The sequence below is a fragment of the Myxocyprinus asiaticus genome, chromosome 1, assembly GCF_019703515.2.
Source record: "Myxocyprinus asiaticus isolate MX2 ecotype Aquarium Trade chromosome 1, UBuf_Myxa_2, whole genome shotgun sequence".
In the NCBI taxonomy this organism is placed as follows: Eukaryota; Metazoa; Chordata; class Actinopteri; order Cypriniformes; family Catostomidae; genus Myxocyprinus; species Myxocyprinus asiaticus.
Genome location: NC_059344.1, coordinates 19,102,135 through 19,116,229, shown reverse-complemented (window position 1 = coordinate 19,116,229; position 14,095 = coordinate 19,102,135). Strand labels below are relative to the sequence as shown.

The 14,095-nt window shown below is 37.4% G+C and overlaps 1 pseudogene; it reads right to left on the bottom strand.

Moving 5' to 3' along the window:
• LOC127439638 (dynein axonemal heavy chain 2-like) overlaps positions 1–14,095 on the bottom strand; it is a 124,001-nt pseudogene that overhangs the window by 51,631 nt on the left and 58,275 nt on the right.

Genomic DNA, 14,095 nt, shown 5'->3' with positions numbered 1-14,095 from the left:
AGTACAGACAGCAATGAATGGAAACAGGAGACTATAATGTCTTTTAAATGTTTTAAAAATAAATAAATAAACAAGTGTGTTTGATTCTTACTTTTTGTATCCAGAAACCAGCTCCAGGTAGTTGGTGGGTGTGACGTAATTGTGTCTTTTCAGTTCTACTTTCATCCTGTGAGAGAACTGGACCACGGACTGGTGCACGGTCACAAAGATACTGGCAACTTTAGTTTGGATCTATGAAGCCACCAGAGAAATGACTTTGAACAAGTTGTGGCAACCTATTTTTTTTTCCCCTTGCACAAAATCACAACAGAAATAAGCTAAACCCTTATTAATCCTAAAAACAGATAAAAAAAATAAAAATAAATAAAAAATAAAAAACTAGGCCTGAGAACATCACAGACAAAGTGCTTTGCAGTGTAAGACCAGTGAGGAAAAAGAACAGGATTTGTATGACGAGCTATCTCAAATGAAACAGTAGATCTTTACAGTGCAAAAGGGTAAGTGAGTGAAAGCGACTCCTAATGAATCTCTTGAAATTCTATTTATCTTATGATTCAATAAATCACAGCCATTATAACATGCAGACCCTCACAAAGACAACAAAGAAAAGTCGAGTTGTTTAGCCTGTAAAAGGGAAATTCTGGGTTAAAAACAAGCCACAAAACAAATAATGAAACAAAACACAAAACAAATAAAAATGCATTGACAATTCCACACTGCAATGGAAGCCTTTAGAATGTACAATAGAAGTAATAAGATAAATAATTTCTGTGCACACAATATTTGTGTTTTCACAAATTAAAATGCCACAGAAGCTGTCAGTAGAGCTTAAAGGTGCTGTAAGCGATTTTTGCATTCTGACGCTTTCACGTGACTGAGCCACTGAATTAACCACGCCCCTCATTCCAAAACCCTGCCCCCCCAAAGATAATTTTGGGACCAAAACCGAGCAAAAGAGCAGCATTGTTTGTTCCTGTGGCTGTCAAATTCAACTTTGCACAATAGCGCCCTCAACTGACAAACATTATGAATCATAGCCTAAATGATCCGCTTCAAATACAACATTATGAGAACGAGCAAAATGATTGACAGGTGAAAAGCGCCAATGTCTGCTGTACCCAGACACATTTTTGTTTGCTGTTTACAAAGTCTACAGCTGTCACAGAGACCTGTGAGATATCTCAGGACACTTATTCCATTAATATCTTTAAGGGAGTAGAAAATTGTTTGCATAACTGTCCATGAAAAGAAAATCGCTAACAGCACCTTTAACTTCTATTCAACCCGGAAAGCATGTTAAAGGAATATTCCGGATCTGTGTGTTTTGTTTTCGTTGATGTTTCTCACCCCATCCTCGTTCTCTAGAGAGAGTCCATCCAAAAAATTTCCGTCACTTCCAGCAGAGTGTCGCGTGGCCATTCAAAAAAAAAAAAAACAGTCTATTGTAGTGCAGTTCACAAATGCTGGGTACTGTCGAATACGGTTCCTAAACACATACACACACACACACACACACACAAAAACAAGCCTTAATTATAGCTCGTCTACCAAGAATCTCTTTGTTGTGTAGACAGGTCAAGGTTGTATGCATTAATTTGTCACAAACACTAATTTCACCAAGCGGTGCAGTCATGCTTATGTCACACCAGTGCCAGACCAATCAGAGTGAGAGCTTAGATGATTCGGGTTGTCATATTTAATGAGTCAGGGCCCTGCAGGTCACATTACACACAACTGCCTCCTTCATGTGACGGCAGATGCAAATTAGTGATTAACGAGAACATTTCCCATGCATGCTTCTATAGTGCTCCAAATATGACAGGTGTAATTACAGGGGGAGTATGTTTTTGCCTTTCATCGACTATCGTGTCTACTTATCGCTTTCTCCAATTGCACCAAGTATTTGCCATTATTATTGCTCTTTCTTGCTCTCTTTATTTTTTCTTGCTTATTGCAATACAAATGTGCTGTTTGTAGCTGAAGCTGAAACTGAAACTAAGTGAGACATAGCCAGCTAAAGACAGGGAGAAGTAAACACAGATAGTGAAAGGAAGCCAAATATCCTATATCTTTTATGAACATATTGTGAGTTTATGACAACACGCAGCAAAGAGATTGTAGAAGGAGGGTAGAGCTTTGTCTTCCTGATGTGTGTGAAATGACAGAGGCAGAGAGATTAAGTTCTCTATTTTCCTCCAATTTTACACAGTTATATCTCACATCCACTCTGAACTCAAACACTAAGTCATCAGTTGATTCACAAGCAGCTATATTGTGTGCGAGTCTATTCGGTTAAACTGTATATTGGTGTTCACAGCATTCACTGTGAATCAAGCCCTCAGAGAGAGATCAAAAGCTGGATGGATCTCAATGTTAGCATGGAAATCGAGGCTGACTCGATTTCTGATATTTGAGCATGTTAGATTATAAGCAATGGGCATGCATGTGTTGTTTTACAGACAGCTATATTAAATCTCTGCAAATTTCACTTGTGGACAACACTTGTGTTTTTGTGAATGCTGGAATGGTGGCGGGTCACAGTTATGTCTTTGCAGGGATCTGGTATTTATATTTCTGTGGAATATCTCTGATGTAGAGAAGAGAATAAGAGGAAGAGAGAGAGCTAGTGCATAACTAGTATAGCATGTCTTTGCCTGCCACAATATGAAGGACAGTGAGTGACTCTCTTCTGTATCTCTATCACTAACCGTATGCTCATCTTTGCATTATTGGCACATATAGTCTTAAAATTCAGGGTTCAATACAAGTTAAGCTCAATCAGCACCATTTGTGGCATAGTTTTGACTACCACTAGGGCTGGGCGATATGGCTAGACAAATTATATCTCAATATTTTTTTAGCCAATTGACACTATTCTATATACCTCAATAATTATATATTTGCTCTAAAATGGCTTAAAAGTGTTTTTTGTTTTCAGAGGAACCATCATTACAACTTAGCCACTGTAGTCAAGTAGATACAAAATATTTAATGCATGAAGTAAAAAATCTAGTTAAAGATAATGATGGACTGCGCAACTGAGAGCTGTATGGATGTGGCAGAAAAATCGTATTCATGCACCTACGTGGACGCAAATTGAAAAACATCATGCAGGGACAATTCCCCTGGATAAGGCATTATTTATTCCCCTGACTTATGTTAGATTCACCTGCAAGCTGGGGTCGAATAATAGAAAAAATACAAATGGTCATTACCAATATTTGAACACACTCCAATTCATTTTTCTCCCACTCTTCCAGATGTACTCAAAGATGGATTAACACAATTTTGGTTTAATAAGGGCATTAAGTGTTGGTGAATTGTATTGGGGAGATACACTCATGACATTCAAGCAGGTGAATACAAAGTTCATTCTTCCCACTAAACACTTTTTTAAATATTTCCAGATGCAGCATTACATTACTACAAAAAAAGGTGGTCACTTAGTGCCTCTTTCTTCTCTTCCACTAAATAAAGTGGGATGGGGAATGAATCAATTCTACAACTTGAACATAGGGCACATTTACGATTTATAGAGATGCCCTGATAGCAGCACAGAAATGTATTGCTATACAGTGGAAGTCTGCTGAACCTCCTAATATTGCCATGTGGCTGAGAGAAATATGTTCTTATGTTCAGGGTTGGGGAGTAACGGAATACAAGTAACGGAATTACGTATTTAAAATACAAAATATAAGTAACTGTATTCCACTACAGTTACAATTTAAATCATTGGTTATTAGAATACAGTTACATTCAAAAGTATTTTGATTACTGAAGAGATTATTTTGCATTTTATTTAATATTTAGTCCTTTCAGATGGAAAACATTTATACATATAAATGATGCGATCCAAAGTGCATTTGAACAGCGGTGAAACACTTTCTTATGATGTGTTACATTCACACGAGCAGACAGAGAAGTAAGTTTGAAGTAAGTTTGGAGCAGAAGAAATAGAAATAAACCTTGTGTATATTGTCAGCTTTACGCTAAGCTAAAATGCTATTTCTAGCCATTTTACATGCACATATTACCAGGCACGATCATATATTTTTATCAAGAAAATTCACGTTCATAATTTCTTTTTTTCTAGTAAGATCTTTAATATTAGGGCAAAAATCGTATTCTTGATAATAATTTTTTTATTGTTTTCCTGTAAAATATCTAAAAATCAATTTGATTGATCTTGTTTTAGAATCAACACTGCATAAGATATTTAGGTTTTTCAGAGAATGTATTTTTAACATGTGTATTTTGTCTTACTGTACTGGCAGAGTTTTTATAGTCAAAACAAGTGAAAAAATCTACCAGTGCTGAAGAAGTAATCCAAAGTATTTAGAATACGTTACTGACCTTGAGTAATCTAACGGAATATGTTACAAATGACATTTTACAGCATGTAATCTGTAATCTGTAGTGGAATACATTTCAAAAGTAACCCTCCCAACCCTGCTTAGTGCCACCAACTTTTCAAAGCTTCACTCACGTTTTGACCTATAACTTCTGAACAGTAAGGTACAGAATCAAAATTATTTTTTTCCTGTAATTCAAACCAAGTCGGGATAGGTAACCTAAAATTTGAGCTCCGCCCCCTAGATTTCCCGCAATTTGTAATTATGTGAAAAAATTTTTTTTTGAACTCCTAGACTGTTTGTCCAATTCGCTTGAAATTTGTCGTGTATCATCTAGGGACAGTGCTGACAAAAAGTTAACAAAAGCTTTTTGATAGACTATGCTCTTCACAAATAACACCTCAATGAATTTGTCCACAAGCATGCCAAAATGGACGTGAGGCTCTAACTACGCAACGCATTAGCGTATTGACACGAAACTTACTACATGTCATCACAAGCATGCCCTGAGGCTACCTGCAGCGTTTCCCCACAGAGCATGTATATGTATACCTCTGTATATGACAAATTTACATGGGAAAAGCAATAAATTGATTGAAAAAAAAAAAGACAACAAAAAAAAGATGATGGCATACTTTCCATTTTTTTTTTAAACAAATGAACACAAGGAAGAATGATATTAAATTGTTTTAATTTATCCATATACAATTTCCCCACAGTGCCACCTAGTGGTCAGGAGATATAGAAAATGGCTATTTTCACTTATGACTTATGAATAGTTTGGCCTAAAATGATGAGGGTCTTTAGATTCCTTGGGTCATGCCGAATACGCTGATACCAAATTTGCCATGGGCAGCCATACTTTCTGTGCACCATTTTGAATTTAATTGAAAACCTACTTTTTCAAACTCCTCTTAGGCCACATGTCTGATTCGCACGGAGTTTGTCATATATCATCTAGGCACACTCACGACAAAATATTATCAAAAGCTTTTCGATAGATGAAACGGTTCTCGAACAGTGCACGAACGAAAATGATGGCAAGTTGCCAAAAAAGCATCTGAGGCTGTATCTCTGCAACACTTTGCGGTATTTATTATGAAACTTGTGTGTGTCATAATGACCACATCCTGACCTCACTAAATACATTTTGTGACAGCGCCACCTCCTGGTCAATGTTACAACAGATTGTATTTAAATTTGAGCAATTCTACCTATTTTTTTTCATGCGGCTTTTTTTAAAGTCATACTCACTGATGTCCAGTGACACTTCCATACATGCCGTTGGTGTGCTTGGTGTACTTGGCCCCGGTAATCACTGCTTGCAGCTATATTATTATTATTATTATTATTATTATTATTATTTTTATTATTATATCTTCTTTGTGCGATACCTGTTTTAATGTTTATGCTTGACTGCACTGTCTTTTGGGAGGGAGGGAATGGTGAGAAGGAAAATATTGTTTATTGTTGCTCTGAATCACCTCTGTATATGACAAATTTACATGGGAAAAGCAATAAATTGATTGAAAAAAAAAGACAACAAAAAAAGATGATGGCATACTTTCCATTTTTTTTAAACAAATGAACACAAGGAAGAATGATATTAAATTGTTTTAATTTATCCATATACAATCATAAATATTAGTATAATAAAAAGCATTATTTACCTAAATATATTTTTACAAAAACATTTTGTGAATGAACTTCCCTTACTTATTTTTTAAAACCCATTGAATATTAAAGAAATATGAATTATTATTGTGGGACCCAGTCAAGTTCATTATTCTAATATAATACTGAATAATAATTTCACAGTCTGTCTCCCTCGTGTTTCCTAGGACTCTTATTTTGAAGTGTTTTCCCCGGACTATGTTTCCCAGAATGCTCTGCCCTTATCACTGCCATCTGTTCCCGATCATTCTCACCTGTTTTCCATTCCATCATTAGCTCTTGTTTGTATAAATACCCTCTAGTTTTTGCATTTTTTTTGTCAGTTCTTAAATTGTTATGCTGTGCTGTCACTCAGCAGTGCTCCACTCCAGCCTGTTTCCTCGATTTATTCCTTATGAGGTATTTATGTCAAAGCCTTTTGCAGTTTAATATTGACATGTGACTACATCACGATTCTAATGTTATTTATATTAATTGTTCAGCCCTAAAAGATCGTGAAATGAGTCCAATGGCTCTCTCTTTAGGAAATGCAGTGGCCAAATAAAAGGAACATTAAAATTATGGCGATATTCATGACATTGGTTAGTTTTATACCGTCAGCAAAATCATTGTGATGATATTGTGAATATTCGATATATCATCCAGCCCTAATTACCATAAAATTAATTTTGACTTGTCCATCCTTTTCTCAAAAAAATTTATAAATTAAAAATAAATAAATAAAAAAATGCATCTGGGTTACAGTGGGGCAATTACAATGGAAGTGAATGAGCCCAATCTGTAAAGTTAAAATACTCAGTGTTTCAAAAGTATAGCCACAAAAAAAATAAATAAATAAATAAAATAATGTGTGTTAACATGATTTTAGTGTAATAAAATCACTTACTAACCTTTTCTGTGTAAAGTTTTATCCAATTTTACAACTTTGTTGCCATTATGACGTAACACTTAAAACCCTGTTATCCTGGTAATTTAGTAGTCCACTGCAAAAACGATGATTTAAAAATGTTTACAGCTCAAATAATACATGAGTTTTGACAGAATAATTTATGTCAGTGCTTTAATGAAATTATAAGCTTCACATTTCTGCCTTTAAACCCGCCTTACTGTAACCCCTTATTTTTTATTTATTTTTTTGCTTTTAAGTCAAAATCATTTTTTGTGTTTTATCAACATTATGCCACAAATTCTGTCGATTACACTTTTATTGAAACTGGTATATTCCTTTTCATTTTAATTTTTAGTTTACCCTTCTTAATTTTTCAATTTCCAAAAATGTTACTTTATTTATTTTTAATTTGTTAATTTAATTTTGTGTTTACTCAGCACTGTTTTTATTTTATTTTACATTGTACTCTTTAAATGTCATTTTATTGTTCATAAACTCTGTTCAAGAACTGTCCCTTTTTCAGGACACTGTATTTTAAAGATAATTTTGTAAAAATCCAAATAACTTTTCAGATCTTTATTGTAAAGGGTTTAAACAATGTTTACAAATAATGAACATGCACCTGTGGAACGGTTGAGACCTTTCTACTGACTCACCAATAGAAAGATGCCCAGGGTCCCTGCTCATCTGTGTGAACATGCCTTAGGCATTCTGCATGGAGGCATGAGGACTGCAGATGTGGCTAGGGCAATAAATTGTAATGTCCATACTGTGAGACGCCTAAGACAGCGCTACAGGGAGACAGGAAGGTAGCAGACCACGTGTAACAACACCTGCAAAGGATCGGCACATACGAATATCACACCTGCGGGACAGGTACAGGATGGCAACAACAACTGCCCGAGTTACACCAGGAATGCACAATCCCTCCATCAGTGCTCAGACTGTCAATAGGTTGAGAGAGGCTGGACTGAGGGCTTGTGGGCCTATTGTAAGGCAGGTCCTTACCAGACATCACCGGCAACACCGTCGCCTATGGGCACAAACCCACCTTCGCCGGACTCACGTTTATCGTCGAAGGAATGAGCGTTACACTGAGGCCTGTACTCTGGAGCGGGATCAATTTGGAGGTGGAGGGTCCGTCATGGTCTGGGGCGGAGTGTCGCAGCATCATCGGACTGAGCTTGTTGTCATTGCAGGCAAACTCAACACTGTGTGTTACAGGGAAGACATCCTCCTCCCTCATGTGGTACCCTTCCTACAGGCTCATCCTGACATGACCCTCCAGCATGACAATGCCACCAGCCGTACTGCTCGTTCTGTGCATGATTTCCTGCAAGACGGGAATGTCAGTGTTCTGCCATGGCCAGCGAAGAGCCTGGATCTCAATCCCATTGAGCACATCTGGGACCTGTTGTATCGGAGGGTGAGGGCTAGGGCCATTCCCCCCAGAAATGTCCGGGAACTTGCAAGTGCCTTGGTGGAAGAGTGGAGTAACATCTCACAGCAAGAACTGGCAAATCTGGTGCAGTCCATGAGGAGGAGATGCACTGCAGTACTTAATGCAGCTGGTGGCCACACCAGATACTGACTGTTACTTTTGATTTTGACCCCCCCTTTGTTCAGGAACACATTATTCCATTTCTCTTAGTCACATGTTTGTGAAACTTGTTCAGTTTATGTCTTAGTTGTTGAATCTTTTTATGTTCATACAAATATTTACACATGTTAAGTTTGCTGAAAATAAAAGCAGTTGAAAGTTGAGAGGAGCTTTTTTATGTCTACATGGGGAGATTAAATATATCAAATAGAGCATAGAGGCCACATTAAAGTATACTGTTATGAATGCATTTACACAACACAATGTATTCTTGGTCCCGCAGCACAAGGGGTATCTTCATTACTGGAGGCAATATTCTTCTGCATTCGGGAACAATTACATGTCACAGGTCACATTTATCAAATCCTTTGGTATAATGTACAAGAACTTTATTCCAATGACAAAAGCAAGACCTGTCATCGAAAGAACAGCTCGCCAAGCTGCCTTACAATCCTGTAAGATATCCATGCAAAACTTTTGACAGAATTTTTTTTTGTTTTTCTGCTCAAATAATTCAGCTTATGTCTGTTATTTCTTCCTTCCTTATTATAGCCATGCGCTCAGCACCAGCTGTTGCAGAAACACAAACAGACGTACGTTTGAATGTAATTCATATTCTAAATATATTCTATGTAAATAATATTATTTTACAAATATGTGTAGCCAAATTAATGTTACTGCAACATAACTGAAAGACAGTAACTGTAATATGATTACTAGAATTTAAACCGTAATCTGTTACCATAATTTTCGATTAAAGAGCTATTTGATTACAGTAACTAATTACTTTGTAAATGTGTTAAACGCAACACTGCTGATAAAAAGATCAACATACGGTTTGGATGACTAATAAACAGAAAAGCACAAACCAGCGAAAACCAGTCAAGAAATTTATGCTGGTCTAAGGTGATCTTCTCAGCAGGCATGACATGAACTATTTAAGGGAGCTCATACATGAGACTAGTGATGCCATAAAGATTTTTGGGTAGGCTTTTGGTTTGATTATTTGTTACAGTTGCTCATCTTGTTGAATATGGTGGTTGCAATGCCAAGTTAATGGGTTCGATTCCCAAGGAAAACACAAACACAAAAGTCACTTTAGATAAAAGCGTCAGCTAAATGAATAAATGTGAAAGCAAATTGTTTGCAAAACTCACCTTCTCTGAACTCTTGTTTGTGGTACTGTTTGGTGACCTCCACTTGGAAGACCGTAAACTTACAGATGAAGGCGACCAGTCTGGTTAAACTCTGCCTGCCTGAGCCTCCAATTCCAACCAGCAACATAGTCCACCTGAGCTGAATGATCACACGTACCACACGTGTTACTGTGAAGGCACTGTTTTCATTATTAAAACCATAACAATACATGGTATAACCATAACAATGAATCATATGTGTCATTTCGGCAATGCAACATTTACAAACTCGAAGTATAACGCACTGGTATATCAGCGCAGACAACCACACACACGCACACATCATTCCTGCAGGAGGCCAAACAAAGTAACTAATTACCACCAAACCATAATTATTTATGAACAAATACTGTATGCACATAAACATACCCGTTATGCTTGCTAATTTCAATAACAATCAATCAGCTATGAGCAGCGGCGTGTCATTGAGCCAAATGTTTGTGACTTGTGGGACATATTCACTGAACTGAATGTGAGATAGCTTTAATGTCACAGTGTGGTGTGTGTGTGTGTGACAGGTTGGATATAAAGCATTCTTATATGCGTGTTTGACAGTAAATGCCTGCATGCGGCCGAGTGACATATAGGCTGGGGGACTGGCTTCCTAATTATTCTCCCTGCTGAGGGGTTTGTAATGCGGTTGTGTTCTTCTTTGTGGGAATGAGAGGGGTAATTATTCATGCTTGTGGGGGATCTGAGGGCTGAAGTGTGTGTGATTTTCTGGAAAGCTATACTTGTGTGAGTGCTGAATGGGAACTGTAGCTTGACTGAGCAGCAGATTGGTCACTGATTTATGGGGCTTGAGACTGTGCACTGAATTATAGGTATTGTGATATGACTGTAACCGAATGATGAGAGCTGGAGTGTAACTGTGCCATGAATATGGATGACTTCAATAGAAAAGACTCCTTTATCACCACACGACAAGAGTCAATGGAATTTGTGCCTGTGACAAACATTCCTGCGACTTACAAATCACTAAGTGTACCTTTAACTAAAAAGCCAGCTGTGGTGGACTGTACTGTGACTGTGCTCTCACCGTGCTCTATAGCATCTCTTAAGAGCACCAGGCTCATGGGCACCACACCAGGCGTGAGGTTATATTCCTCTAGTTGAGTCTCCATAAAAACCTTTAGAGCCTTAAAGTCCAACAGGTCCTCATACATGTGTGGCTCCTTTAGGAAGTCTCCTACAACAAACACACACACACACACACACACACGCACACACATTAATTAATAATAAAAGGGCGTTCCTGGAGCTCAATAAAGAGCAACAGTCTGGTTCCGGAAGTAAAAATCCCATTCATTTATCCCAACCACTAAATATATGATAAATATATGATAAATTATAAACCTTTAGAGGCAGACCTACCATGAGCTACGAGGTTGTTCATCGATGGTATATGCTTCCGTTGAAGCCATAAGTACATGTTATTTCAACTTCATTGTTTAAAAATCGAGTTTGATATAGGAATTCATGGCAAACAACTACATTACCCATGGTCCAGCAGAGAAAGATCCACCAATCAGAGAACCAAGGCCAAGAAAGCCCATGAAACATGCCCCATAAGGACTGCCCACACCCATGACGCACTGTGAATAACATAATCGAGTCGTTCTCCCTTCACCCTTAAACTACTTCTATATTTGTACATATCGGAATATTTTGCAATAAATGTAACCTTAAATCAATAGTTTTATATATTCTCATCGTTTTTTATTCATTGACATCATTTGCAATGCTTCATGGGATTGTAGTCTGTGCCCTTATGAAAGACGGTAAGTACACAGCCTTGTACCTTTGTCTTTTTGTCCGATTTTCAAATTCTTTTTTGCGTCAAATCAAAGTTAGTGATGTTGTGGTTCACCTTGGAGCTGGTTGGTTTGGTTCATGGCTTACAACTCTTTTAAGAAGGATTTTAAGAAAAGTCTATGGAAGAAATGAATGGGGAAAATACTTCCGGAATCCAGATGGCTGAATAAATGGGCGGACACTTTGGTGCTCTATTGGTAGAGCATGGTGCTAGCAAGACTAAGGTCATGGGTTTGATTCCCAGGGACTGCATGGACTGATAATATGTATACCCAGCTTTGGTTAAAAGCATCTTCCAAATGTAAATATCTGAAAAATGTAAAAATATGCAAGACTAGGACTGTCACTCAAAAAATAATCAACCAATTTATAATTATGAAAATAAATGAATCACTTTAAAAATTCACAAATACTGGTAAATGGACACTGTTGATTTAATTAATGTTCAAAAATGCTTCTTTTATAACATTTTTTAAATATAATTTACCAATTGCTTTTCTTTTTTGCCAACGCAGTTAAAAAGTGTAATTTAACAGTTGATTGTCAGAAGGCAAACAATGAACTTTCAACACAATTTTAAGAATTAAATAATTTGGGGCCTGGGTAGCTCATCAAGTAAAGACGCTGACTACCACACCTGGAGTCGCAAGTTTGAATCCAGGGTGTGCTGAGTGACTCCAGTCAGGCTTCCTAAGCAACCAGTTGGCTCGGTTGCTACGGTGGGTAGATTCACGTTGGGTTAACCTCCTCGTGGTCGCTACAATGTGGTTTCCGCTCTCGGTGGGGCACGTGGTGAGTTGTGCTTGGATGCCGTGGAGAATAGTGTGAGCCTCCACATGCGCTAGGTCTCCACGGTAACGTGCTCAACAAGCCACATGATAAGATGCGCGGATTGACTGTCTCAGATGCAAAGGCAACTGAGATTCGTCCTCCGCCACACGGATTGAGGCGAGTCACTACGCCACCACGAGGACTTAGAGCGCATTGGGAATTGGGCATTCCAAATTGGGGAGAAATTTTTTTTATAATTTATTTCCATTTATTATATTCCATTTATTGTTTTAAATTTGTATTTTCAAATTATTAAATTGATTATTGATTCCTATTTGATTCCTAGTTTTAAGTGGCACTCTTAGCCTCCATCCATACATATACATACATAAACACACAAATCTGCTGGACATTCACTCAGTAAGATGAATTAATGAATTTGCAGTGTGTGTGTGTGTGTGTGTACGTGTACCAGGGGTCTGTTTGTTAGGGCAGATGCTGTGGTAGGGAACATCAAAATGGGAAGCCAGTTTGTCTGACAAAAGTCCCACAAATGTCTCCATGTCTGTTTGATCCAACAATTGATCAGAGAAGACCCTTAAACACACACAAAACCACATTATTTCCTCCATCCAACGCATCAATATGTGTTTCTGTATCTGTGTCTATTTTCACCTGAAGCACTCATGAATCCAAAGGGGTGTGATGCCCTGCTTGGTGTCGTGGAAATCTCTGTGTGCTTGCAATAAACCCTGGAACACCTGAGAAAGGAGAGAGATGAGACTGAACATGCATACACAGCCTTCAGTCTAATTTCTTGTTAGATATAAAAAATTATTTCTTTTTATGTCTGATCAAGCTAGAAAAGAAATACTTCAAGTGTCCTTGCAGTCTTAGAAGGCTGCAGGCTGTTTTAAAAAGGAGTAATGCAATATGCGTGTCTCAGATTGAAAGTCAGAGACAGTCTTTTTCGCTCAGTCACTCTTTTCCTCAAGCACATCTAAATCTTTGGCATGTGGTGTGGCAAGTGGCAAGTAGAATTGTGGGCCGACATGTTTTGTTTCATTGCACTGGGATCTAATTGGTCTGTATCAAAGCGATATTACACTCAGACTGGGCATTCGTAAACCATAATTCACCACATTTCCAGATAGAAGATGATCACACAGGGCACATGATGTTAAGTACCTTGGAGATGTCTCTGAGGTTGAAGAGATAATGTATTTTTGTGGGCGTGGGTAAGAAGTGGGCGGTGATGGCACGGTAGAGCTCCAGAGTGGCCTGGGTCAGAACCTCCCTGATGGGCTTCACCTCCTCCTCAAACTCCTGCAGCTTCTGACTGGTCATTGTGCCGTAGATGTGCTTTATCTGAGACTCCTGGAAAAAGACAGATGAAAGTATATAAGAGCAAAGGTGGATATAACAGAAGATAAATAGGGAGCATAAGACAAAAGAGGATATGTAATTGTTTAGTGTGACATGAATTAACAGAGCAATCTAAAATATACAAATATTAAAACAATGAAAAAAGAGGGATGAAGAGAGAGAAAGCAGACATTCTCATTGTCAAGAAGAATATTATGAAATCTTATTACCAATTGAAAATAATCCTGTATTTTAATAGGTGAATATTTATGGATTACACTAATATTGAAATAACATATTTAAAGTCAACATCTAAACAATCTCAATGTACCCCAGTTGTAACGTTTAAAAAAATAAATAATTTTTTTATCTATAATTAGTATAATTTAGTTTTTTAGTTTTTATTTCTGATTAACAGTTTTTATTGATTCAT